Raw genomic sequence first — 27280 nt, forward strand, 5'->3', positions numbered from 1 at the left:
TTCAGCCATCGTCAGATTTATAGCAGAGTCTTGCACTTGTTTCCGGTTTCTTTTTGCAGTTGGCTTGGTGAGGGTATGTTTCTGATCGGTAATGTTGTGTCTTAAAGGATGTGCTTTCTGAAATTTAGTGAATGTTGACGTCGTACAAAATTTTGTCCAATATTCTTTTGAGAAAATTAACTCCATATGTAGATGAAATTATTGGGTATCTTCAGTGTGGTTTTAGGCATAATAGATCAACTATTGACCAGATATTTTGTATTCGACAGGTAATTGAGGAAAAATGGGAGTATAAGGGTACAGTGCGTCAGTTATTCATAGATTTCAAAAAGGCATATGACTCGGTTAAGAGAGATGTTTTATATGATATTCCTATTCAATTTGGTATTCCCAAGAAACTAGTTCGATTAATTAAAATGTGTCTCAGTGAAACGTACAGAAGAGTTCGTATAGGTCAGTTTCTGACAGATGCGTTTCCAATTCACTGTGGGCCAAAGCAAGGAGCTGCACTATTACCTTTACTTTTTAACTTTGCTCTAGAGCAGGCCTGCACAAGATTTGCGCTCTCCGAGCCGGCTCACAGTTCATGAGCGGAATGCAGATATTAGCTGCGCTCTCGTACAAAATATACACAAAAGGAAGTATTATTAAGAGTGTTTAAGAAATGAATTCCCGTTCAGGTTTGCAAAACTATCTTTGACTAATATTAATTAATAAAGAAATATTTATTTTACAGAAATAATAGAAATTCTATAGCTAGGCCTACTTATATGTACAATATCATTTTGTTATATTTTTATTTATTAGTACATCAAAACCGGGTTTTATGCTGTTCGCAGCTGAAGGAACAGTAGCCTACTGATCGTAATGAAACATCAGTTACAGATGTTCGATGTCTGCCTTTATTAAAGTTGATTATAGAAAACAGTTGCTCACAAATATAAATGTTAAGCCAAGCAATCATTTTCACAGCCAGTCTGTGTAGTCGTGGATATTATTGCTAATGTTTAGTCTTTAAAAATCAACCAGACTAGTAGTAGTATTCAAACGATCTTTAGCCCTTAGGTCACATTGAAGATCAATAAGTTCGAGCTGTAAATCGTTAAATGTTACGTTCCGCCTTTTAGATTCCTCCGTACTGTACTGTAGCATTAGGTTAGCAACGTGATACAGTTACTGAGAATAGGCTTACACACTGCACTCCACTAATAAATAACTGAGTGGTCGTTTCCCTCTCCTCTACCTATAGCAAGTCATTCTGACGTAACTTTCTCTCCGTTTCGGTAAACGGTAAACACGGCTCTCCCGCTCCGAAGGAGCGGGCGCGCTCGTCGAGCCCTGTTTGTGCAGGTATGCTCTAGAGTCTAGACTCTAGAATATGCCATTAGGAAAGTCCAGGATAACAGAGAGGGTTTGGAATTGAACGGATTACATCAGCTGCTAGTCTATGCGGATGACGTGAATATGTTAGGAGAAAATCCACAAACGATTAGGGGGAACACGGGGATTTTACTGGAAGCAAGTAAAGAGATAGGTTTGGAAGTAAATCCCGAAAAGACAAAGTATATGATTATGTCTCGCGACGAGAATATTGTACGAAATGGAAATATAAAAATTAGACATTTATCTTTTGAAGAGGTGGAGAAGTTCAAATATCTTGGAGCAACAGTAACGAATATAAATGATACTCGGGAGGAAATTAAACACAGAATAAATATGGAAAATGCCTGTTATTATTCCGTTGGGAAGCTTTTATCATCCAGTCTGCTGTAAAAAAATCTGAAAGTTAGAATTTATAAAACAGTTATATTACCGTTTGTTCTTTATGGTTGTGAAACTTGGACTCTCACTTTGAGAGGAACAGAAATTAAGGGTGTTTGAGAATAAGGTGCTTAGGAAAATATTTGAGGCTAAGAGGGATGAAGTTACAGGAGAATGAAGAAAGTTACACAACACAGAACTGCACGCATTGTATTCTTCACTTGATCATAATTAGGAACATTAAATCCAGACGTTTGAGATGGGCAGGGCATGTAGCACGTATGAGCAAATGCAGAAATGCATATAGAGTGTTAGTTGGGAGGCCGGAGGGAAAAAGATCTTTGAGGATATCGAGACGTAGAGGGGAAGATAATATTAAAATGGATTTGAGGAAGGTGGGGTGTGATGATAGAGACTGGATTAATCTTGCTCAGGATAGGGACTAATGGCGGGCTTATGTGAGGGCGGCAATGAACCTCCGGGTTCCTTAAAAGCCAGTAAGTAAGTAAGTAAGTAAGTATAGTGTACAATCAATTTATAATACAGAAAGAAATAAATCACGGAAAATAAGTGGAAATTTCATCACTATGAACTACGAAATTACCTAATTAGCGATAATTTCTCTGGATATAAATAAAAGTAAATATCCTTTAAATTTGTTACATAAATGACTTTTTAACTTTTCTGTGTTATTACTGAAAATTTTACCTTAATTAATGATTAGTTTCGGCTTTTTTCAGGCATCGCGAGATTTTATAGAAAGTCTTGCAGTTATTTCCGGTTTCTTCTTGCAGTTGGCTTGGTGGTGGTATGTTTATGATCGGTAATGTTGTGTCTTAAAGGATGTGCTTTCTGAATTTAGTTGAGTGTTGAGAATACGTTATGCGTTTGTTTTTGTATGCATATTTCGTATTGTTCTAGTGTGTTTAGAGTCTGGCTTTCCGGTTCAGTTTGTAGAATTCCAACAGCTGTTTTTATTTTTCTGTAATTGCGCAGAACACATCACCAACAACAACCACAACTACAGAAATATAGAAAAGTATAGTTAAGATAATTATTGAACGACCTACTTATACAGGGTGTTTCAAAAATACGGGGCATAATTTCAGGTATGTATTTCCCACATGTAGACAATCAAAATAGTTCATTACAACATGTGTCCGGAAATGCTTTATTTCCGAGTTATGGCCTTCACAACATTGAAATTCACCGGAACGTTTTTCTTTCCGCAGATCGTTGACGTCAAAGGAGACATTAAGAGGGCACTCTGACAGTTCATTCCGAGGCGAAGGTTACATTCAGTGTTGTGTAGGCGTTAGACTGTGCGACATGTATTCAAATCAAGAGCTGGCAGAGATACACTTCATGTACGGTAAGGCGGACGGCAATGCTGCGCTGGCTCGTCGTTTGTACCAGGAGAGGTACCCACAGCGACAATGTCCAGATCGGATCGGAAGACATTTGTACGTCTCCATTACCATCTGTGCGAGTATGGAAAATTTAACTCTCCTGGTTTGGGAAGGGGACGACCAAGATCTACAACTCCAGAAGTACAGGAGGAGATCCTGGAGGCTGTGAACATGACTCCTGCTATCAGCACACGAAGGGTAGCGTTGCAAGTCAATGTTCCTCATACGACTGTCTGGAGACCGTTGAAAGAGTATCAATTGTATCCTTATCATTTGCAACGTGTACAGGCCTTGTCACCAGCAGATTACTCAGCACGAGTTAGGTTCTTTCAGTGGTTCTTGCAGCAGTGTCGTGTAAATCCGAACTTTCCTTCCTTAGTATTATTTACAGATGAAGCACAGTTCACACGAGATAGCAGAACAAATTTCCACAATCAGCATGTATGGGCGGGCGTATGAAAACCCACGTGCAACTGTTCCATCTCATCACCAGGTGCGGTTCTTCCTCAACATGTGGGCCGGTATCATTGGTGATCGATTAGTTGGACACATGTACTTGTAAACAGACTTACGGGGCAGGCGTACACAAACTTCCTGGAAAACACCATACCTCATATTTTAGAAGACACTCCACTGATCAATCGTCAACACATTCACTTCTTGCATGATGGCGCTCCTGCACACTTCAGTCGTACGGCTCGCCGGTACTTGGATCGAAGGTTTCCTGATCGATGGATAGGTAGAGGTGGCCCAATTGCTTGGCCTCCATGCTCACCTGATCTGAACCCTCTCGATTTCTACTTGTGGGGCCATTTAAAATCATTGGTTTATTCGTCTCCGGTGCCTGATTTGGAATCCCTTCTGAATCGAATTGTGGCATGTTCTGAGGACATACGCAATACTCCTGGAGTTTGGGATCGTGTTCGCAGGTCACTGAGACATCGATGTGAGGTCTGTATTCAAGCAGGAGGTGGACATTTTGAACATCTTCTGTAATGACTACGACCTGCGGAAAGAAAAACGTTCCGGTGAATTTCAATGTTGTGAAGGCCATAACTCGGAAATGAAGCATTTCCGGACACATGTTGTAATGAACTATCTTGATTGTCTACATGTAGGAAATACATACCTGAAATTATGCCCCGTATTTTTTAAACACCCTGTATATTGAGATCGGAGTCTGTACGTTTTTACTGATTCTGACCCCACAGTTTTTCACGTAAATGTGAGGCTCCTGGCGGTGGTGGTTGACACGGAGGGATAGTATTAAAAATATATGTTCGTAAAATGCATTACCGAGTCCATCCCCAAAATCTTGGCAAGAAAAATATTTCTCCGAGCTAGTATGGTATGAGCCCTTCTACGATCACTACGTGAAACTCGGGGAAGTTTTACGTAAAGACTAAAAATAATTTATAGCTGAATTAAGTTACAATAAGTTTCATTTTATAACTGAATTTACATGAAAATAAAATTTTATCTTTAAAATGATGAAAAAAATGGAATTAAATATTCCGAGAAACTTTTAAATTTATAACAAGGTGGAAGCGGGTTTAATGAGGAAGACGTGGGTTGTGTACTGAAAGGTTTGGGATGGAAAACATTTGAATGAGGGCTATTGTAATTTCCCTTATGAGAATATACAGGCTTGGTATTCGAAAAGTTAGAAAATTTAACCCCTCTTCTACATCTCTTCGTTAGTTTTCCATTCCTCCATTCTCATTCTATTTTTTGTCACACTGTCTCCATAAGAGTTACCAAAACTTTTATAAAGAAAAAGAGATGACTTCTAGAAAACGTAGGCCTACATTATATATGGCAAGATTTCCTTAGCGATAAAGAGAGTATTATTTTCAACATATTCACGTAGCGTTGTCCTAGGCTGCCGAGTTACTACCATCGCTGCCATTGGATCTCATGTTCGCGGGTTCAAATCTGGCTGAGCAGGATGGGTTTTTATGTTCGATAGAATGTCTTAATATGATCTCATTCTGAAAGGAAAACGACATCAAGTTTAGGAGATTTACAGCACACGATAGAACCATAGGAATCATAGCCTTGAATGGGAGGACTCCAGGTAAATTACACTGGCTATCTTTTCGTTAAGCCACCGACGTGGCTCAGTCGGTTAAGGCGCGTGCCTGCCGATCTGAAGTTGCGCTCGGACTCGGGTTCGATCCCCGCTTGGGCTGATTACCTGGCTGGGTTTTTTCCGAAGTTTTCCTCAACCGTAATATGAATGCCAGGCAATCTATGGCGAATCCTCGGCCTCATCTCGCCAAATACCATCTCGATATCACCAATCTCATCGGCGCTAAATAACCTCGTAGTTGATACAGCGTCGTTAAATAACCAACTAAAAAAATCTTTTAGTCATATCAAAAGTCACTTCTTCACTCATCATTCTTGCCCATCATAACTCATAAAAGTTCTTCATCTTAGAAACGCAATTTTTGTCACTGAAAGACTAAGTTCGGAAAACTTGAAGACCATAGACTATGTTTCTTGATCTGTTAACATATTCTTAACCATTTTGTAATTTTACATCCACAGTTAGTCTTTCACATCATACCTTCTTCTGAACAACAGAAAATGAAAAATGTAATTTTTAACATTCAATTTAGTTAAGTTTCATTCTGCCACCAGCGTATTTCAGGCGATAGCACATTTGTCTGCCAATCTGGAACTACACTTGGAATTGGGTTCGATTCTAGCTTGGGCTAATTGCCTAATTGGTTTTTCTTTTCCCCACGCTTTTTGCAAATATAAGGCAAATGCCATTGTAAATTCTCGACTTCATTTTGCCAAGTACCATCTCTCTATCACCAGTTCCATGGATTCTAAATAGCCCCGTAGTCTTTGTTAAATAACCGATTAAAAGGAACACTTCCATGTTCAGATCTTCGAAGCATTCTATTATTACCGTGAAAACAGCATATTTTTGTGGGTATCGAATGTCATGTCATGTCATGTCATGTCATGTCATGTCATGCGTAATTTATGTGTAGTATGTCGGTTTTTATGCTTAATTATGCCGTAATATAAGATCGAAATTGGAGGAATAAATTGCGTTTTGTGGTTGAGTCAGGGGCACTTGCGTGTTTGAGAGCGGTGGGGTTGCTATCTCAATTAAACTCTCGCCAATCTGTAATATAATAACTTCAAGGATCTGAAATATTAAGCGTTTAATTAGTGGTTGTAATAGAATTAAGTTTTCAAGACAAACGGCTTCTATCTCTTCTGAAAGTAGATAGGTAACATTTCCGAATACGCCACATTTCCCTCTGACTTTAATACGGCAGCCTTGTGTCTAACTTATGTTCGTGGTCCCAGTTTCGACTCCAGAAGCAAAATAGTCTAACTGACAATTTTCCATTACCGAAAAAATTAAATGGATGAATAGTTGGATGGATGGCTAGATGAGTGAAATATTTTTACGATTACAGTGAAACCTCTCCTTACGGACACCTCCAAGATACGGACACTTCTCATATACGGACAGATTTTTATGTCTCAACTGAAATAATGTAGAAATAATGATAAATTTAACTTTCGTTTACGGACACTCTCAGACACGGACACGGACAGCTGTTTCACAGTCCTAAAGCTTTCTTTAGCTCCTGACTGCGGACAGAACTTGGATTTCAAGACCTAATGTGTTACAAAAATGGAAAGTTTAGTTTTGAGAACTGTACAGAAATTCCTTAACATGAAAGAAGACAATAAGGGTCTCGTAGGCTACCACTAGTCCAGCCGGCTACCCCTTGTTAGCTGGAAGCGGGTGGATAAACAAAGTCATAAAATTTAACTTGTCCGATGGGTCCAAGGTTTCCGCGATCGTGAAATTGTATTCGACACATGATAGGGTTAGTAGGATTATTCTCTTCACTTCAATCAGTTTTTCTGTTTCGAGAGAAATGGCACCTGAACGTAAAGGTTAAGTTGAAAATTCTAAATTACAGTACTGCATAACTGTAGACCTAGAATAAAATTTCCTTTTTCGGTCTTATCTACTGTAGTTCAAAGTTGCAAAGAATTTGCTGTAGTACTGTATACTATATTTAGAATTAAACTACAATAATACATTTCATTTAAAGCGTGAAGGGATACATAATGCATATTATAAATTTACTGTTAGATTGGGGAGTCTCCCTCCCAATAAAGGACACCTCTCACATGCGGACAGATTGTTACGTCCCTTCCATGTCCGTAAATGAGAGGTTTCACTGTATATTTTTTCAAAATTCAAAATGGTGGCAATTTACTGTGCAGTGATGAAGCGTTTTCCTCATACCTCATAAACTTGTTAACTTCTTCATGTTCTCTCTCTTTTATTTTATTGCTGAAACTCATGTCTACAATATCATGCTCTTTCAACTATATTCCTTAATAAATAATATTTTTTTATTTTGTGTTAGAAGAAAATACTGATATTTGACCATTTTTTAAAAAGAATTAATTTTTTTATAAGACAATCTATCAAAGATAGAGAAGTGATCTTGCATCATATTGTAGATATTTTTTAAAATTTTATTGGGTTATTTTACGACGCTGTATCAACATCTAGGTTATTTAGCGTCTGAATGAAATGAAGGTGATAATGCCGGTGAAATGGGTCCGGGGTCCAGCACCGAAAGTTACCGAGCATTTGCTCGTATTGAGTTGAGAGAAAACCCCGGAAAAAACCTCAACCAGGTAACTTGCCCCGACCGGGATTCGAACCCGGGCCACCTGGTTTCGCGGCCAGACGCGCTGACTGTTACTCCACAGGTGTGGACCATGTTGTAGATATGACATGCATAAATACATACAAACAATTTCATCAAAGAATGTTCGATAGTTTTTGAGTTATGTGGGAAAAGCTTCATCACTGCACAGTGAACTGGGGGGAGGGGGGGAATTTTAATTGTAAAAATATTTTTTTCATATAGCAGAAGGACAGTGTTTTACACATACTAATTTTCATTATTGTACAAGTTACAGTAATTGAAGGAAAAAATGTTGAATATTTCCAAAATTTTACTGCTGTAAGCTGTACCTAACCCCTTAACGGAATTCAAACTTACTTACTTACTTACTGGCTTTTAAGGAACCCGGAAGTTCATTGCCGCCCTCACATAAGCCCGCCATTGGTCCCTATCCTGAGCAAGATTAATCCAGTCTCTTATCATCATATCCCACCTCCCTCAAATACATTTTAATGTTATCTTCCCATCTGCGTCTCGGCCTCCCCAAAGGTCTTTTTCCCTCCGGCCTCCCAACTAACACTCTATATGCATTTCTGGATTCGCCCATACGTGCTACATGCCCTGCCCATCTCAAACGTCTGGATTTAATGTTCCTAATTATGTCAGGTGAAGGATACAATTAATGCAGCTCTGCGTTGTGTAACTTTCTCCATTCTCCTGTAACTTCATCCCTTTTAGCCCCAAATATTTTCCTAAGAACCTTATTCTCAAAAACCCTCAATCTCTGTTCCTCTCTCAAAGTGAGAGTCCAAGTTTCACAGCCATACAGAACAACGGGTAATATAACTGTTTTATAAATTCTAACTCTCAGATTTTTTGACAGCAGACTAGATGACAATAGCTTCTCAACCGAATAATAACATGCATTTCCCATATTTATTCTGCGTTTAATTTCCTGCCGAGTGTCATTTATATTTGTTGCTGTTGCTCCAAGATATTTGAATTTTTCTATCTCTTCGAAGTATAACTCTCCAACTTTAAAATTCCATTTCGTACAATATTCTGATCACGAGACATAATCATATACTTAGACTTTTCGGGATTTACTTCCAACCCTATCTATTTACTTGCTTGAAGTAGAATTTCCGCGTTTTCCCTAATCTTTGGAATTCAAACTAGAATTATTTATTTTTCTTTTTTATTCACTATATTATATTTCTGTATATATCCCTCGATATATTCTATTTATTATAAATTAGCATACTGAAATTACAAAACGCTTTTTAAAGACATATTTGTTATTTTAATAGGTAAGCTATACGGTGACTTTTTACATTAGCTGTATATGCTTGCTCTATAAAGCAATACAGCATACGCAGCGTTAAATTTGCGCCCTGGCTATAGTTTAGGAAGCCTTTCTGCCTCTCCCATGACAATGGAGCATATGACATTGACAGCAGATGGATATCTACGCCTTAGGTGGGAGTCAAACCCACAATATGCATGGCACGCACTGTTAATTATTGCTCTCCACACTGTGGCTCATATTTCTGTCAGTTGATGGTGGTTTTCATGTTGCACAGGATACTGTGTGGAATGGCAAGCTGCCCGCGTCCTGTGCCTGTGATACGAGAAGTTCCGCCCCCCGACCCGGAAAGTGGTCCCGACCAGGACGCTGAAGAGGATGACAACGATGGAGAAGAAACCCAACTTCTGACAGCTTCCAATGCGATGTGCACCCTGGGCATCCCGACCCGCAGCAGGCACGACTCCTACAGGTAGGTCAAAAGTTTTCCAATCCCATGAGATGGTGAGCGAGCTCAGAATATGTGCGTCAGATACGTGTGCAACATCCGACGATACGATCACATATCACTGTCCTTCGCAAGTCTTTCGTGGCTCCGACTTAAAGAACGTAGAACTTGACACTCCTTGTCATTACTCTTTCGAATTCTGCACACTTCAACACCAAATTACCTTTCGTCTCGTTTCTCTTATCTATACTCTAACCACGACGTAAATACCAGATCACTTACCTGTGGCGCGTTAAGTATACCTCTTCATAGAACATCTCGTTATTCATCATCTTTTACAGGTGGACCTCGCGACAATGGAATTCCCTGTCACAAAGTATTAGAGGCTGCAAGACAATAAACACTTTTAAAAACATCTTAAAAGATAACCTTCTTAGCATTTCACTCGAATCATACTGAAACTATCACTGTCTACATTGTTATTCCTTCCTTTAGACATGCATCTTGATAGTGCTATATTTTCAAAATGTTCTCATAATAATCTCTTTCTATTATCTAACATTATTTGAAAAATATTAACATTCTATATATTTTAGCTTAATTCTGCTACATAGTTTGTATTTCAGTGTTTAATTAATAGTTCATAGTATTTTGTTGTTTAATTCGTAAATAACTCTTGTATACATATAGTTCTTATCTAAATCAAATTATTGAATTCTTTGTAAGTTCATACATATGTATGTATACGTTTTGCTGGTTGAGTGGAAGAGAAGGCCTTACGGCCTTAACTCTGCCAGCTAAAATAAATTATTATTATTATTATTATTATTATTATTATTATTATTATTATTATTATTATAAAAATTACTTAGTTTTTGCTCCATGGCTTAAACACAAAATCATGAATATGTCGGTACAGAGAATGACTGTGCCATCATGGATGACAAACAAGGAGGAAATCGTCCTATTCGAGCAGCTACTGATACCTTTTCTTCAGGTACTCTTTCCAATATGTACCCTTCCCTAATGATGGAGCCCATACGTTGCTTCAAAACGTTTGAATATTTCGACGTCTGTGACACTGTTCAAGAGCCCAAAAATTTATTGCCACTTTACACTCCATGACAGCCTAATTTTTACTGAAAACAGCATGATGTTGCTCACTTTTTTAACGATTCTTTATTCAGTTCTTAGCAGTTTTATTTCATTAAGGCTTCTTTTTGCTTTCATTCGGCTTACTTCAACTTTCTATCCCAGGGCTGGGCACATTACGTGATTCTGAGAAATGAGCGCTGTGTGCTCTAAAGAGTTGTTCTTCCGAGCGCTGTGACGCATGGATACTGTACGTCATTCAGTGTCGGTGCAGTGGTGACTCTGCAGTATAATGGCGAACTTTGAAGACGAAGCTTCCGCTCATACACTTAAGCGGCCCGCTACTCCCACTGCTTTTAATATATCATGGGAGGAGGAGTTCTTTTTGGTAGAGAGCAGTGGATTAGCAAAGTGTTTAATTTGTCATAAAACACTCCAACTGATTAAGAAGAAAATCTATTTGATATTTATATTGCATTATAAGTTATTATACATTTAGTAATATATAATTTTAAATTATACAAGTATTAAGTATATCATAGTGTAGTATATTACAATTTAAGATATGTCATAAATCATATCACATTATTATATTATATATTATATTATATTATATTATTGTAATCCTTTATGTTTATATTATTAATAGCCTACCATTATGTAACTATTAAAGCACTGTGCTTATGGGTTATGTAAATAAGCCTAATGATTTGTGTGTGTGCAAAGAGCGAAGTTTATTTCATTAAATTAATAATAATGCTATAAAGTCTGTACTGTACAATGGATTGATGTAATATACTTATAAACTATTATATACTGACAGACTGAATGAATAGAACAACCGTGGCTCTTGTTATATTAATGCAGGGAAGGTAGTAATGCGAGTCCGCCACTGCGTGAGCGTTCTGCTCTGGCTTGCCTTGCGGAGCGAAAGCAGCTCTGGCCGACTAAATGGAGCCGCTCTCATGCCCGGCCTGTTCTACACATTGATTTAGATCGAGACCTTAATGGTATGTTGAGGAGTCTCACTTTCAAATTGTACTTATTGCGATAAATTTTTCTTGAACGACTGTCAATTATTTCAGACCTTGCGATCTGCATTTGAGGCGTATAGTTGCGAAATCAGATACATCACTTTCGAAAATGAGTTAATGTCATGTTTCTTATATCTTCATATGATTCTACAACTGCTATAGCACTATTAGGCTCCAAAACCAGATACATCACATGGATTTATATGATGAAAGAATAGTATTGGTTGCAAATCCAGATAAGTCATGTGAGTTTATTTTCAAAACCAAAGACATCAAGAGTTAGCGCTTACTTTCACTGCACATCAGTATACTGGGTGTTCATTTCAAAGTGTGTCATGACGTCACTGTTGTGAGTCAGCGATTTGAAGCGAGTTTCAGCTTTTATGTCAGAGAAGTTGCCTATTAATCAAGGCGTTCAATCTGAACTTGAGAACGTGTACGGTATAACTTGAATGTCGTAGCAACAGATGGCGGTCTGTAAAGTCTGTGTGCTACCATAACCTCTTTCGAACAGTGTTTTGCGCGGGCAAGTCGTACGCAAGGTATTTGTTACCATCGATTTCGTACGGCAACATTCCACAACACAAATCAAAATGCTCCGTGTCCATGTTGACCGTCCAAGTTAATGTCAACAAATACGTAAGTAATCGTCATAACCCTCTCCCCATATCCCGACAGTAAGAAAAAAAACTCACTTCAGTACGTGTTTCCAAACAGTTCACATTCTTGCCACTACTGACGTTACCGTACGTATCGGTAAGTAATCTTCAGAATGAACGCCGTACTTGTTAGGCAACTTCTCTCGCATTTAGGTAATACGCCTCTGCGGAAGTGTAGGAAGATTGAATTCTCTAGGCTCATCGGCTAGCCACATGACGACATACAGCGAGCCATGACACATTTTGAACTGAACACTCAGTAGTTCCCGCGCAGAGACTGATGAAAAAACAACGGCAAGATGTCGTGATTAGCCCTAACGAGTATACAGACATTTTCTCTAATTTTCGGACAGTCATAACTTTGTCAGATAAAACATATGACTGGAAAAAAACTGTTTCCAATACAGTGCTGCCACCATCTCAGTGGCACTTTCCATGTAAAAGATTTTTCTTTCAGTCGAACAAGAAGAAGGGAGTCTGGTCAATACAAGAGCATTTGTAAGAAGAACAAAAAGTAATAAATATTGCATCACCAAGCATAATGCTGCCAGGAGTACAAGTGTCACAATTAAAAATAAATGATGTAACTGCTTTGCTGATAAAACATTTTAGCTATGACTGGAAATCACTTCAAACATTATCCTAATATGTACGTATTGTTAACAGACTGGGAAGCTTGGATGAAATTTAAATTTCTTCTCTGAATGAAGAAGAAAATGTGTGTGTATGTGATCTGGTTGTTTAATAATTCAGTTTCTTTTGTGATGAAAATGTAACAATTATGACAAATTAATAAACTGTAGTAATATAAGAATCGGTTTAAAATAATACATTGTAGACTATATAATAGAATAGATGGTTGCTTTCAAACCAAGATAAGTTCTTTTCTTCATTTGCAAACCCAGATAGATAACAGAACAATTTTCAAAACCAGATACATCAAATACATTCTCTTTATAATCTACTAATTATGCAATAATGTCGCTGCTATACGTCATGGAACTGGAAGGTCCGGAGTTCGATCCCAGGTGGTGAAAGGAATTTTTCTCGTTGCCAAACTTTCAGAACGGCCCCGAGGTTCATTAAGCCTCCTATAAAATTGAGTACCGGATCTTTCCCGGGGGTAAAAGGCGGTCAGAACGTGGTGCCGACCACACCACCTCATTCTAGTGCCGAGGTCATGGAAAGCATGGGGCTCTATCTCCATGCCCCCTAAGTGCCTTCATGGCATGTTACGGGGATACCTTATACCTTTGCTATACGTCATGGAACATTACAATATTCCATAACAAACGTATCCTCAAAGTATTAACATTTTACCTCTTGATGCAAAGGAGATATACGTTTTACCCTCATGCTAAAAAATTATGTTTTAGTGATGTATCTGATTTTGCAACTTAACGTCTTATTTTAAAATCGATGCTTCTTCATTTCTCTGTTTCTGTTCTGGAGTCTACTAGTTGGTTTGTTTTATAGTAGCTATGTTTTGGTGAGACTTTCACTTCTAATAAGAAGCAGAAAGAAATATTCTGTTCCTTTAACTATTGTAACGCTGAAATATTTTTCTAGAAGACATCTTCTCTTTAGGATAAAACTTAGGCCCATCATGATCCCCAGCTTTATTTATCGGAAGTTAGTATCTATATCTCAGATTTTCGTCAATGTTTATGCGTAACCCTTGATGGTCTATGCAAGGAATGTATTCTGTTTTAGAAGGGAACGTTTAACACTGAAGGTTGGATAGGACTTTCAAATTTTGTACATTGTTAGGATCATTTTTATTTGGCATACGCATCTGCTACGCTGAGAGTATGACGCTATAACCTTAACAACTGCAAGCGTGTGACTTTACACACAGATAAACATGTCTACAGGAAGCAGTCGCTCAGAGTATATGAGACTTTATAGGAAAAGAAAATGTGAAATCAAAGACAATACCGTATCTGGTAATAATGTATGCAAACGAAGAAGGACCAATACCGAATACTATGTGAGTATAAAGAACGCAAATATTTGCATCAACTCTCCCTTCACCTACTCATATCATAAATAGCTGTTATAAGTAAAGCCAATGAAGAGCTTTAAAAAGGCATTTTTGCGGTAACTATTTGACTATGCATACAATATATGCAACAGGTTATGGTTCATGCATGCCAAGCTATTTTTTTTAATATATGTATGTATTTATTTACACTGCAAGTGGGCAAGCACTCGGTGGCAGTGGCATACACAATATAAACAATACAATTATATAATACAAATACAATTATACAATACACAATACAATTATATACACAATATAATAAGAATACACAATACAATTTAACACAATAATTACAATTACTAATAATACATAAAATAACCTAATTAATAAGTGACCCTAATTTTACAATACAACCTACATATGTATAGGCCCTACATAAGTTTCACATTGGTACTGATAATATTCTTTCGCTTTACTCTCATCTCACTCACTGTAGTGGCATTATGACGCATTTCACTGACACTTTAGGACACATTTCACTGACACTCTAACACATTTCACTGACACTATAGAACTCATTTCATTGACACTATAAATTATCACTGATCGGAACTATTCACTGCACTGTAAAACCATAACTTCACTGACTCACCACGCTTCACTGATACAACAGCTCAAATAAGACAAATAATTACACCCTTATGCATACTTATAAACAGAACTACATTTAAGCTAAACATTTCTAGTCTAAGACCCTCTTACACGCTATTTTTAAATAATATACAATTCAAACCAAATGTTATTCAACGTTAGTCTTGGAATAAAGGTTGCCTAACTATTTTCAATATTAAACCTTTTGAGGAACTTCAGAGAAATGATAATTGCTTTGGATTTAAATTTCAAAACTTTCCTCTATGAATCTGGTCACAACTGAGTAATAATAATTCATATCGTTAGTCTCTATAGAACAAACCGGAGACGAACGGGTCGAGCCGGACACGAAGTGTGTCCCCAGAGGCACAAGCGATTGCCATAAATAAATTCTCAATTATCAGATGGACGTTGTAATGGTATGCAGCTACCTGAGATTTGCAAGTCGTCCCCTCTGCAGGACAGGAAGCTTTGTGTGGTGAACTCTATTAATATGGTAATGGCTAGTTACTAATCCGCCCTCGTGTGGTGGGTTTGTCTCCAGAGAATTACCTACTGATTCGACAGTTTTAATGGCAGGACATCAGACATACAGCTAGTGAACAGGTGCGGTCATCTTGTATATGGCATGTCCAATCAACGTGTCATGCCTTTGTCAAGTCTGACTATCAGTTCGCACGTAAGACTTTTTCTTACTGATCATATGTTTTTTTTTTAATTTATACTTCGAAATTTTCATAGTTAAGACCAGTAACTTATATTTCACAGTTCTTATGAGGAAATGAACATTTTATTTAGTCAGGAAAACTTGGATGAAATAAAGCATTAGGAGAAGACAACCTCAATCTAGAACATTTATACAGAGTGTTAAAAATTATCCATTATTTTAGGAGGTGCTAGTATGCATCAAAACAAGAAAATAATGTCTAAGAAACATAGGTTCTACAACACATACTTCTTGAGATGTGAATACTTGTTCATAGGAGATGCTCAATGTGACGTCCATTCATGGCAATGCATTCCTCTGCCCTTCGGTGAAAGGAATCACGCACTCTTTGAAATTCGTTTTAATACGTTGATAAGGAAGTCCTGATAATGATCCCCAGTTAATTTCTGTGGTAGCAAGTATGACCCTATTAATCTATCACCAAGAACGCCTGCCCATAAGTTGATTGAGACTCGGTGCTGATGCCTTGCTTCTTCAACTGTAGGGGATTTTCACCAGCCTACACAGGCTGATTACGAAAATTCACAACACCATGTCTGCTGAACCCCGCTCATATCCGCAACCAGACTTTAGTTTTCAGTATTCCTTGCGACGTATCATTATTCCAGAGGTGTCAACTACGGTATGATTATCTGGTAGTCTGCTGTATTGCAGGGCAGAGAAATGCATTGCCATGAATTTTTTTATTTTAGTTGGTTATTTAACGACGCTGTATCAACTACTAGGTTATTTAGCGTCGATGAGATTGGGTGATAGCGAAATGATATTTGGCGAGATGAGGCCGAGGATTTGCCATAGACTACCTTGCATTCACATTACGGTTGGGGAAAACCTCGGAAAAAACCCAACCAGGTAATCAGCCCAAGCGGGGATCGAACCTGCGCCCGAACGCAACTTCAGACCGGCAGGCAAGCGTCTTAACCGACTGAGCCACGCCGGTGGCTGCATTGCCATGAACGAACGTCACATTGAGCACCTTCTATGAACAGTGTTCAGATCTCAGAAAGTATGTGTTGTAGGACCCATGTTTATTAGACATTATTTTCTTGTTTTGATGCATACTATCACCTCCTAAAATATTGGATACTTCTTTATCACTCTATATCTCCTACAGAGAGAACCAAAAATAATGTCATTAATTTCAGCGAGTTATTCTTTGAGATATTTCAAACAAAAAAGTTAATACAATTTTATTTTTCTCGTTTTTCTCGTAGATGGCATGAATACACTTCAGCATCAAAATGCTACATAATTATCGTTAGGTTGATAATTCTTACGACATTGGAAGTCAGTAAATGAATAGCAGAACTAAATTACGTCAAACATCCTGCCAACACGAAAAGGATGAAATGAAAATTGTCGTTTCCTAAGAGTAACGAAAAGTTTTTCACTCTTCATTAGCAGAATTAACTGAATTCATGTCATTAGAATTCTGTTGGCGTGGAATGGAAGCAACTTTTTGGTATAAAAAGTTCTTTTACGAGCGTAATATAATGTAATTATTGAAATCTCGCAGCTCCCCAGATAATTCAGTTAGTAGTTTTAATTGCAGGAGGCCACAAGTCGGTTTGTTGACTTCCGTGAGTTCATATGTCACATTCGAATTACAATAAAAAATTGTAACTTTTGGTTTTCCAACAGTCGTAATTTTTTTTGTACGCCTATATTTCTGTGTTTCTTTGATTTTAAAGGGAAGAAATGCAAAGTTTTACGTGAAATGATGATATAGTTTCATAAGATAGAGGCTGAATTTACCCAGTGTCTAAAACAGTTATTTGAAGTAATCACATTAAAGTCCTTCTTCCTTCATTTCATAATTTTTCAAAGTAATTTTTTGCGGTTATCTACAAGCTTTTAAATATTTTTTTTTTAAGTTTTCAATATGTGGGTTTATTGTTACAAATTAGATTGCTACACTTAGACTATACAGGGTGATCCACGAGGATTTACCGTCCCTTTCGGAGCTTATTTTCGAAGACTTTATGAGCAAAAATTTTCATATAAACATTTGTCCTAATCTCACTATTTTCAGAATTACACTAATTTGAAATTGTTTGTAAAATATCATTATTCTTGCTTTTTAAAGGTAAAATAATATTAATTAGATAGTATTTTGAAGCTAAAAATATATTGTGAATTCCATAGTTGCTCCATACAGATTTTTTTTCGATTTTTAACAACAAAATTACACGCATTTATCACAACAATTGTTACAAATCACTCCACTCATGTAAATTCTGTAAAACTATACATAGGATGTATAATTAAACTGTAAAGAATCAAGTTCTCAAAGTCGTATGATTTGTAACAATTTTTTTGATAATTGTGTAATAATGATGTCATTTTTAGTTCAAAATTGAAAAATAAAATCTGTGAAAAACAATTAACAACAAATTTTTAGCTTCAGAACACTAGCCAATTAAAGAAATGACACTTCTGAATATTTCATTCTAAAGAAAAAAGGTATTTTACTAACAACTTAAAATTAATGTAACTTTAAAAATATTGAGATTAGGTCAATTGTTTATATGACATTTTTTGCTCAGAATGTCTTCGGAAAAAAGTTCCGTAAGGGGCGGTAAATCCTCGTCAATCTCCCTGTATAATAAATGTTGGTAAAATTGCAGAATACGTAATTCTTGGGGAACATCAGGGATAATCTCATTATTTAAAAGAGATGAATGAAATAACTGTGGAAGTATAGATGTAACATTTTTTTAGCATTAAAAGAATTTAAAAAAAACGAGAAGCCAATTTAGAAATGCAGATAACGTTCTTTGACTTCGAAAAAAAAACTTTTTATTGTATCGACAGGAATAAACTATGGAAAATAATGTACAAAAGTGGGTATACCCTTCATGCCTTGTAGAAACTGTAAATTTCTTTGTAAAAATTATAATAATAAATACAGGGTCACTAAAATCAGAGGAAATAACAACAAATTAGGGAGTTAGGCAAATATCTCATATTATTTATTTATTTATCTTATTTATTTATTTATGTATTTACTTATTTATTTATTTATTTTCATAGACAGTAATATTCATCTTGGAGCACAGCTTCTAGCATACTAACTTTTGCGTGTGCAGTCACCATTGCACACAGATGAAATCTGGCAGTGGCATCCCGTACAGTGTACAACAGGTTTTCAATATACACTAACCACATTTTTCGGTTATTCGGAAGATATAACATAGTTGCCATGACTTATGAAATGACTGTCCTACTAATACTACTACTACTACTACTACTACTACTACAAAAGAGCTGTTCAGGGAGCTGTTTAAATCTATTTATCAAGAACTATCGTTATTGATTTAGTCTAGTTTTGTATACACTTGCATTAATCATTCTGATCACGGTTAGCTTGATAACCCCAGAGTTCGATTCATGGATGGCTTCCGTGGGAAACTTTGAAACAACACCACTTGTTTCCTGCATTGGGATCATAGATTGCAACTCAGGTTTACTAGTCGAGCATTTATTGCGTTCAGATACAAACAATCCGCGTGTTTTAACTCCACAGTTTCGAGGACTCTTCATTCCCTCTTCAAGAAGACGATATTGAGACAGAGAAGACGTGGATCGTATTAAAGATCCTTTTATTTCTTTCCTACATCTTCCTCTTCCTTCGTCGATTCCCGGAATCCCTCTCTACAAATAGCGAACTTCATAATCAAACAACTTGAAACTGCATTTGTTCATCTCGGGTGTTGTCCTGAAACCTCTTGTTGCTCGACAAAGGAATTGTGGAAAAGTTCTCTCGTTTTCTTAAATAACCCTTCAACTGTAGCGATAGCTGCGTTTAAGGACTCTCAAAACACAGAAATAAATTGTCTGCTGAACGTTTTCTATTCACCAAGAAGAAAGCTTGATCTGTTTGCTTACGGCTAATGGCGGTGTGTCCGCTCTCATCTTGTTCGTCTCGAGGATCATCATCGCGTCCAAGCAGAATTATTCTGCACACAACTTCGTGTATACGACATAGTTTCCGATTTATTCGTGTGTTAAAAGTGAGATCAAAGGTCCTATATTGTCAACATTGAATTAATACTTTTAAGAGGTCTATCTTTATCTCAGAAAATATTACTGATATCTCTACGAAAGTTTCACGGCTGATTATTATGTTACAAGTGTTGAACACTTGTTTAGAAAGTTTACTTTATGAAAGTAATAAGTTTTGAGTTTTTTGTAAGTAACTACTTAAAAAAATTAAAATAGTTTTAATATTTATGCATAGCAAATTTTTATCCAAATGACCTGAAGCCAGAACTCAGCAATCGATGTAGTAATGTAGGAAGGCTGTAAAACTTTGATGCTTCTAGGTATCATAATAATCTGAGAAAAGGGATATACAGAGTGATTCAAAAGTTCGGCGACATAGACAAATTCCGTTATTAGTGCAGATAATGAGAAATGGAAAGAGGGGAAAGCTGTTGAAAATACTATGTACTTTTCAATATTATGTGCTTGGATTTTCAACGTATAATACACCTTTAAAGCTGTACACTAGTATTACACACCTGCCAGTCCCAATGCTGCCAAATTAGCGGCTTTTCCGCTTATTCTAGCTCAGGGGTCGTCAGCACAGAGCACGCTGGGGCTAGCGTCTCTTACCCGCAGAAAACGCAGTGCACTATAGTGCTCTCGTAGCTGCTAGCGGGTATGCTCTCTATCTCTCCCTGCTGCACGACGGTGCGCAGGGGACGGCTCCGCGTACCCATTGCACATTTCAGCGAGTGCTGACGACCATTGGTCTAGCTGATTTTAGGTACTTAGGGCCATATTCATAGACATTCTTGGCGCGGGCTGCCGGTGGATGATCAGCGAACTAACGTTTTTCGTATTCATAAACCAGTGTTAGCGATATGATATGAAATATGATATGACATGATATGATATGATATGATGTTATGATATATGATATGATGTTATGATATATGATATGATATGATGTTATGATATATGATATGATATGATGTTATGATATATGATATGATATGATATGATGTGATATGATATATTATATGATATGATATGAATCCTGTACAAGTAACCAGTCGATAGCCGGGGCTAGTTTAGCACGCTAGCGAAATGTCTATGCATAGCACCAGTATTGTTTAACGGAGAAAATACTTGACATGCAGAGTTTAGCGATTATTATTTAACTTCTTACAGGGAAAGAAATTTTTTTCACATTGATAGTATAATAATTCAGAAGAATTTGATTCTTACCTGACGGTTTTCCCTGAACTTGTATTGGCAACACTGCTAATTATCGTCATCATTTCGTAATTTACCCAGTACACTCTGGTGATTGCGATAACGTAAATGCCCCCTTTAAGGACGAAGCACGAGGAAACAAGGCATTCTCGTTCTCAATAAGGCTATTTCAGTAGCGTGGATGGTTTTCGCGTAAATTTAATTTAAAAACCACTAATTTCAAGCTACTGAACACACAACCAGACTGCAACGTTGTAGCCAGAGAGAGAAGTGGGAAGTAGTTCCCGTAGGAAGACAGACCTAAGTTCGTTGAGCTCTTACATCCGTATTACGAGAAGAAAGAGGACTGTGTATCGGCGATGTTGCCAGACTGCTGAAACTTCCAACTTAATTTTCTAATTAACCGTGCACTTAATCACAACATAATATAGGTTTTCTATTCATTTCAGTGTACCCTATCGTCCCTTTCAATCTGCAAGGTTATTTCTGTAGAGTTGCAGTTAATATGTCTTCAAATAGCCAATTTTAAAAGATGACCTACAGAGTTATGGGATCTTATACCTCCGAGCAATGAGTTGCAGTTCTTATAGCTACAATTTTTTCCCTTTCCTGGGAAAATTCAAACTAAACTAAGTGAAAACTACCAGTGTTAAATATAATAGAACTTTACTAATTCGGACTAACTGGGGAAAATTCAGACTGAATTAGTGGAAGTCCGAATTATAGAGAATTTACTGGAACAGGATTATTTCGACAATTAAAAGAACAATGATATTATATAGTTGTTTAATTACTAACTTAGTGTTGAATTATTTTATTTTACAGACATATGGAACATAAAACATTAATAAAAAATAATGAATTTGAAATACTTTAGTCCAAGTCAATTACTGCATAGGATGTACAAAGGGCATACTCTGACTAGTTTTTACAAACCTATGAAGCACAAAAAATTTATAAATAATTAATTTAAAGTTCTTCAGCCTCAGTCAATTACTGCACAGAAAGTATTAGCTTGGAATTTTCAGACTATGATTTAAAGAAAGAAGTGTTGTCTGCCCTTCTTTGCGCTGTTGTTATTTATGTCCATGTCGCATTCCATTTAAAGGAAGACAAAATTCGTGATAGGGCTTATGTGTTTTCTAAACCAAAGATTTAAAGGAAAATTAGTAAATTCAACTATTTTCATTTTTTCCCAAACTCCGTGGGTTCCATGCTGTACATTAGTGTGTGCAACAATTGTATATTCTGTATAAATGTGGAGCTGGCGTTCAAAATGTAACATGTCCACCACAAAAGATTTTTCAGGAACGGCGAAAAACGTTTTATTACCAAACTGTACAACAAAATTATTTTCTTTTATATTCTAATGTATTGTTTTGTGTTCAGAAATCTGTTGTATATGCATAAAATGAAATAAAGATTATTTTTGGTGATTTATAATTAAATATAACCCGGACATGTTACTTTTTGTAAGACAAGTTTGGACATACTACTTTATGACTAGATCACTTATTTAATATTGCATAAAATATTTATCTAAATGTGAATTAAATATTATACATTTACTAGGTAAATATTTGTGGTGCAATCTCTCACATTTTGGTTCCGTACATAAACAATCTACAACATGTTATTTACTGATACATATCAGACACATTAAAAATTACAAAATTATAACAGAGGCAATTAATATTTTTAGTGCAATCTTACACATTCTGGTTCTGTGAAAACATGAAATTATGGCAAATTATTGATTCGTTTCGCGCTTTAGAACTAGGACACTTGATGCGATATGTAAGGAGTACAATACGTTATCGAATAGAGCAGCGCTGGCGAAAATGTAATCATGCGCCGAGCCACTGTGTAACCTGCAACGTGCATAGCACCTATGGAGGGAGGCGGACACCCGAAGGGGAAGTGAAGCAACTGTCTGACTTAGTAACGGATTTTCATTTTCCTTACGTCAAGCACTTAAATACAATTTTATACAGTACAAGGCTACAAACTAATGTTTAGTACGTGTAACGAAGAAAGAAATGAACTATAAATGAACAATATCACGACCTAAAATTAACTGTCTTCAGAATGTCTCTCCGACAAAGTTTCAAAATCAGGAATTATGTCACTTACTGCCAGTCGTAGTTGATCACGAAGGTATTTGTCTGTCAGTCGTGATCTAAATTTGGATTTTACTATTTTAATTATTGAAAATAATTTTTCACAAACGTAAGTTGTAGCGAACATGGCTTCAAAAGAGCAAGCGAAAGAACGAAGCTTCGGATATTTATTTTTTGGCAAAGATTTGAAAGTTCAACATTTGTCAAGTCCTTACATCTAGCTTTCATTTGACATCACATTGTAAATCAGTGAGTTCAAATTGAACAGCTAACCGCATTATTCGTACATCTGCTGAAAAAGGGTCGACGTACAGAGATGATGATGATGATGATGATGATGATGATGATAACAACAACAATAACACTTAACCTTTTAATGTTTCATCAGTAACATGTAGTATAATGCCGTTTTATATTATACAACCGTTTTCCTCGTAATACTCGTGAAGAAATCATACATTTAATATTCTCATCATATTGACAGCAAAAAAATGCGTCCTCCCATCCAACTTGGAACCTTCGTACATGGTTTCGAGAGAGACATATGCCACTCGCAGGTCAGAGACAAGTACAAATGGAATGGAGTTTGACTCCAGTGAGTAAGAGGGTGGGGGTTGGGGAAGGTTAGAAGCAAGCGAAATGCACAGCTATCACTGCGAGCCACAATGTCTCGCGAGTCACGTTCTCGCCACGGCTGGAATAGAGAATGAAAGGAACTAACTATCTGTTTCACTTGTTATCTAAAAAAATTACTATGTTGGACATGTTGCGTTATGAACACCAGCTCCACAAATGTGAATATACTTTGTGACTCTCCACTGGGACGTGTTACTCATTCCTAGCACGCATGTACGTAATACCGGAGCTCTTGTGGCCGGCGCAGGACACGTTGCAATGGGCATGAGTACAGGACTTCCCTTTGATCACAGATGTCAGCAGACAACCTGCTAGATGTCTGATTCCTCCCACACGTAACACAAAGAGATTCGGATATTGTGGCGCTGCGCAAGAGGAGGAAGAATGTTCATCACTGTCAGAACGCAGAACCAAATTGAAAATGACAAGCGTTACACTCCGGACAAGATTTTCATATAAGCTTGGCAGGGTGGTGTATGTCAGATGCAGGTAAAAATATGCACGGGAGCTACAAGTCCTGAGTTGACAGTTTTATTAACTAAGACTTGAAAGATTGAGAAAGTAATCTGACAACAGGTGAGATCCTACTTCAGGCGTTTCTACACGTCATCTAACAGAAGACTGTTCAAGATATAAATAAAGAGGAGGTATAAGGAAATTTATATCCTGAAGTACAGTCTACTTTCATTGTCGAAAATAGAGAGAGACTTTTAATCACAAATTGACTTTTCCTGACTTTAGACTCTTTTATGTTCCTAACTCAGAGTAGTATGGTTGGGGACCGTCCAGGTGCGGCTCAGACGAAAAGTTGACGAGACAGACATGTTCAAATGCGGCCCGGGAGATTTTATTACATGGTCCATGTGCGGCCAGACCAAGATTTTAGCAATTAACTCTGCTCATGATGTAAAATGTAAATTATAATATATAGGCATATAGATATATAGATGGATTTATTGAGTAATATTATACATACAGATTTTATATTATCATAATTTTCTCTAAAATCCAATGCACGGGTCTTCTGACCGTACGTGCTTTGTACCCAAAACAAGTCCTCCTTTGTAGGTCCCCCCCCCTCACCTATGATTACATCCAACTACTCTCTAAAAGGACACACATATTAAAATGGAAATGGCACAATAAAACACATTATATAATATATCATAACCTAAAAGACATAAAAGTGTACAGTTGGGTGGATACTATTATCCCTTCCTCAGTTCGCGTCACAAACTTCAACAGCTGAAGTTCTAATCTGTCTCGCCTTCGAGAGGAACAAACCAATCTTTTCTTTCCATTTTCTATTCCCCATGAGGTCAAGACATGCAAGCGAACTCCTATTCTGACTTAGCATCGAGGGTGGTAGATATTTTCTCCGTACATGTTCAAATTCGACACACTGTAATAAAATATGTTTATAGTAATCCTTTTCTTTGCAAAGCGGACAAACACGCTCCCCTTCTTCGTTGACAGTTTTATTACCCTTCCATGCCCCCAATCTTAGCCACCATATATCAGGATGCCACTCAAATATATGGTGAAAAATATAATTATGTTTTGTTTTTATTGGTCTCTCCATTTTATTTTGATCATTTTTATGTAAAACTAATTATCCCTAAGTTTCTCGCCATATCCCAAAAGTTACAGGTATCCCAAGGCCCTCGTATATTCCTATACAGTAGAACCTCTATTATCCGTGGTAATGAAGGGGGTGGACTGAGCGGTTAATCGAAAAAATCGGATAATCCGTACCATAAAAGATTTTTGTACATTTAGTGAATAATGCTTACACTTTCGTAATATCCACTATGGTCTTGTATTTAACACGCTAGGTAGTGGATCAGAAGTTCACTGATTTAAGTCTGGTTATTAACAACGGGTTTGTAAGGGGCAAAGAAACTCCTTGTAATGGCTGTCTATGGAAAGATAGGAATAGTGGAGGTCTCCTGTTGTAGATTTACATACTTTATACACTTCATCCTGATTTTTATTAAATTGAACACACTTGAGAATCCAATCTCATATTCTGAGTTGAGCCACAGTTTCTCGTTCCGCAAACCACTCGGTTATTTGCACCTTTTTAATACTTAGCACAACACGATTTTTTTAAACGCATGGAAGTTATTTTATATAGAATTTATACAGTACGACAACTCGAACAATAGACCATATTGTGTAAGGGTAAAGTTTTGTAATAACACTCTCTAGATAAAATAACGTGCTAATATACTGTAATGTACAGTACTTCATATTATAGAAAGAAAGCGACATAAAACAGTCGGATAATCCGCCAATCGGTTAATAGGGTGACGGATAAACGGGGTTCTACTGCATTATTGCTATCATTTTCTTTTTATTTTTAAAGTAAAAACGACATCTCCACCAAGCAAGGACAGTTTAAAGAAACATCGTAACATTTGGTTGGTTGGTGAGGATAATCAATTCATAATCGGAAGCAAGTTACTCTCAAACCCTCAAGTTTTAAGCTTTTTTCCCACTTAAACTCCCATGATAGTGCTACAAAGTCTGCTCGAGAAGTTCAGACTTTCTGGAGAAAGCTCGAATCCCAACCATAAAAGAGTATCATGTGATAAATAAAATTAAAGATTTCCATTCTAGGTGGACACGCTTGTATAAGAATGATTTTAGGGGAAGGAGTAGATCTGGGGATTGTGGGGGCCAAGCCAAGAGATAGTTGCTTCTCGTACTGGGTTTCACCTGCGACCACCTGTATTTTTTTTAACACAGAACCTGTTTTTTTTTTATTCGATACCACAACATTATGAAATCGTATTTAGGTACATACGCACACCACACTCACGTTGAAATTCCCTTTGAACTCTTTTAACACTCTCAAATGTATCATACCAAAGAACACATTGTGCCCGCTGTTGATCTATAGTAGCCATTTTAATCATCCACGATTTTCATTTGTTCTTTCAGATTATGCATTGTTGATTGTCATATATGGAAACTCTCATCTTTTAATCATAATATAACCAGCAAGAAATTTTTCCTACTATCATAATAGCTTTATAATAATAAATTAATATTATCCATACCCAAACGGAACAGGCTGTATATTCCGAAATACTGAAGTGGATATTATGGTATTACTTACCAGGTAAAGAGCACTGCAAACTGGAAGCTTCTAAGATGTAAATTACACTGAAGGGTTATTCTTATAATTTATAAGCTTACAATGAAATAGTTTGTATCCATTTGTTTACACAAATTTTTGGAACAGCGAAGAATTACGCACATGACTGCATTTTTAATAAATATTCACTCTGTATTCTTTTTTTTTTTTTTAATACGAATTATGCCACGCAGAATGGGTTAACTGTGACGCCCCAATAAGTCCTATGCTGTACCGTTAATAATTCCAGAGGATTACGAACTGGCTTAGTTTAGTGACTTGAAACGAACATGAATCGATGACAGAAGGCATCACTGCTTCTGTAGTTATTCATATATGGTTGCGTAGTATATTTCGCTGTTTCATTGGGCATTTCCACTCCTATTTTTCAACACACCAC

At 36.8% G+C, this 27280-nt stretch overlaps 1 long non-coding RNA gene across 1 annotated transcript in view; it reads left to right on the forward strand.

Annotated features, from left to right (window-relative positions):
- LOC138698811 (uncharacterized) overlaps positions 1-9632 on the forward strand; it is a 358988-nt gene extending 349356 nt beyond the window's left edge. The window contains exon 3 of the long non-coding RNA XR_011331940.1: positions 9442-9632. This is a non-coding gene — a long non-coding RNA (uncharacterized lncRNA). The remainder of the gene's footprint in view (positions 1-9441) is intronic.
- The last annotated feature ends 17648 nt before the right edge of the window (positions 9633-27280 follow it).

This window comes from Periplaneta americana, chromosome 4 (assembly GCF_040183065.1).
Source record: "Periplaneta americana isolate PAMFEO1 chromosome 4, P.americana_PAMFEO1_priV1, whole genome shotgun sequence".
Classification (NCBI taxonomy): Eukaryota; Metazoa; Arthropoda; class Insecta; order Blattodea; family Blattidae; genus Periplaneta; species Periplaneta americana.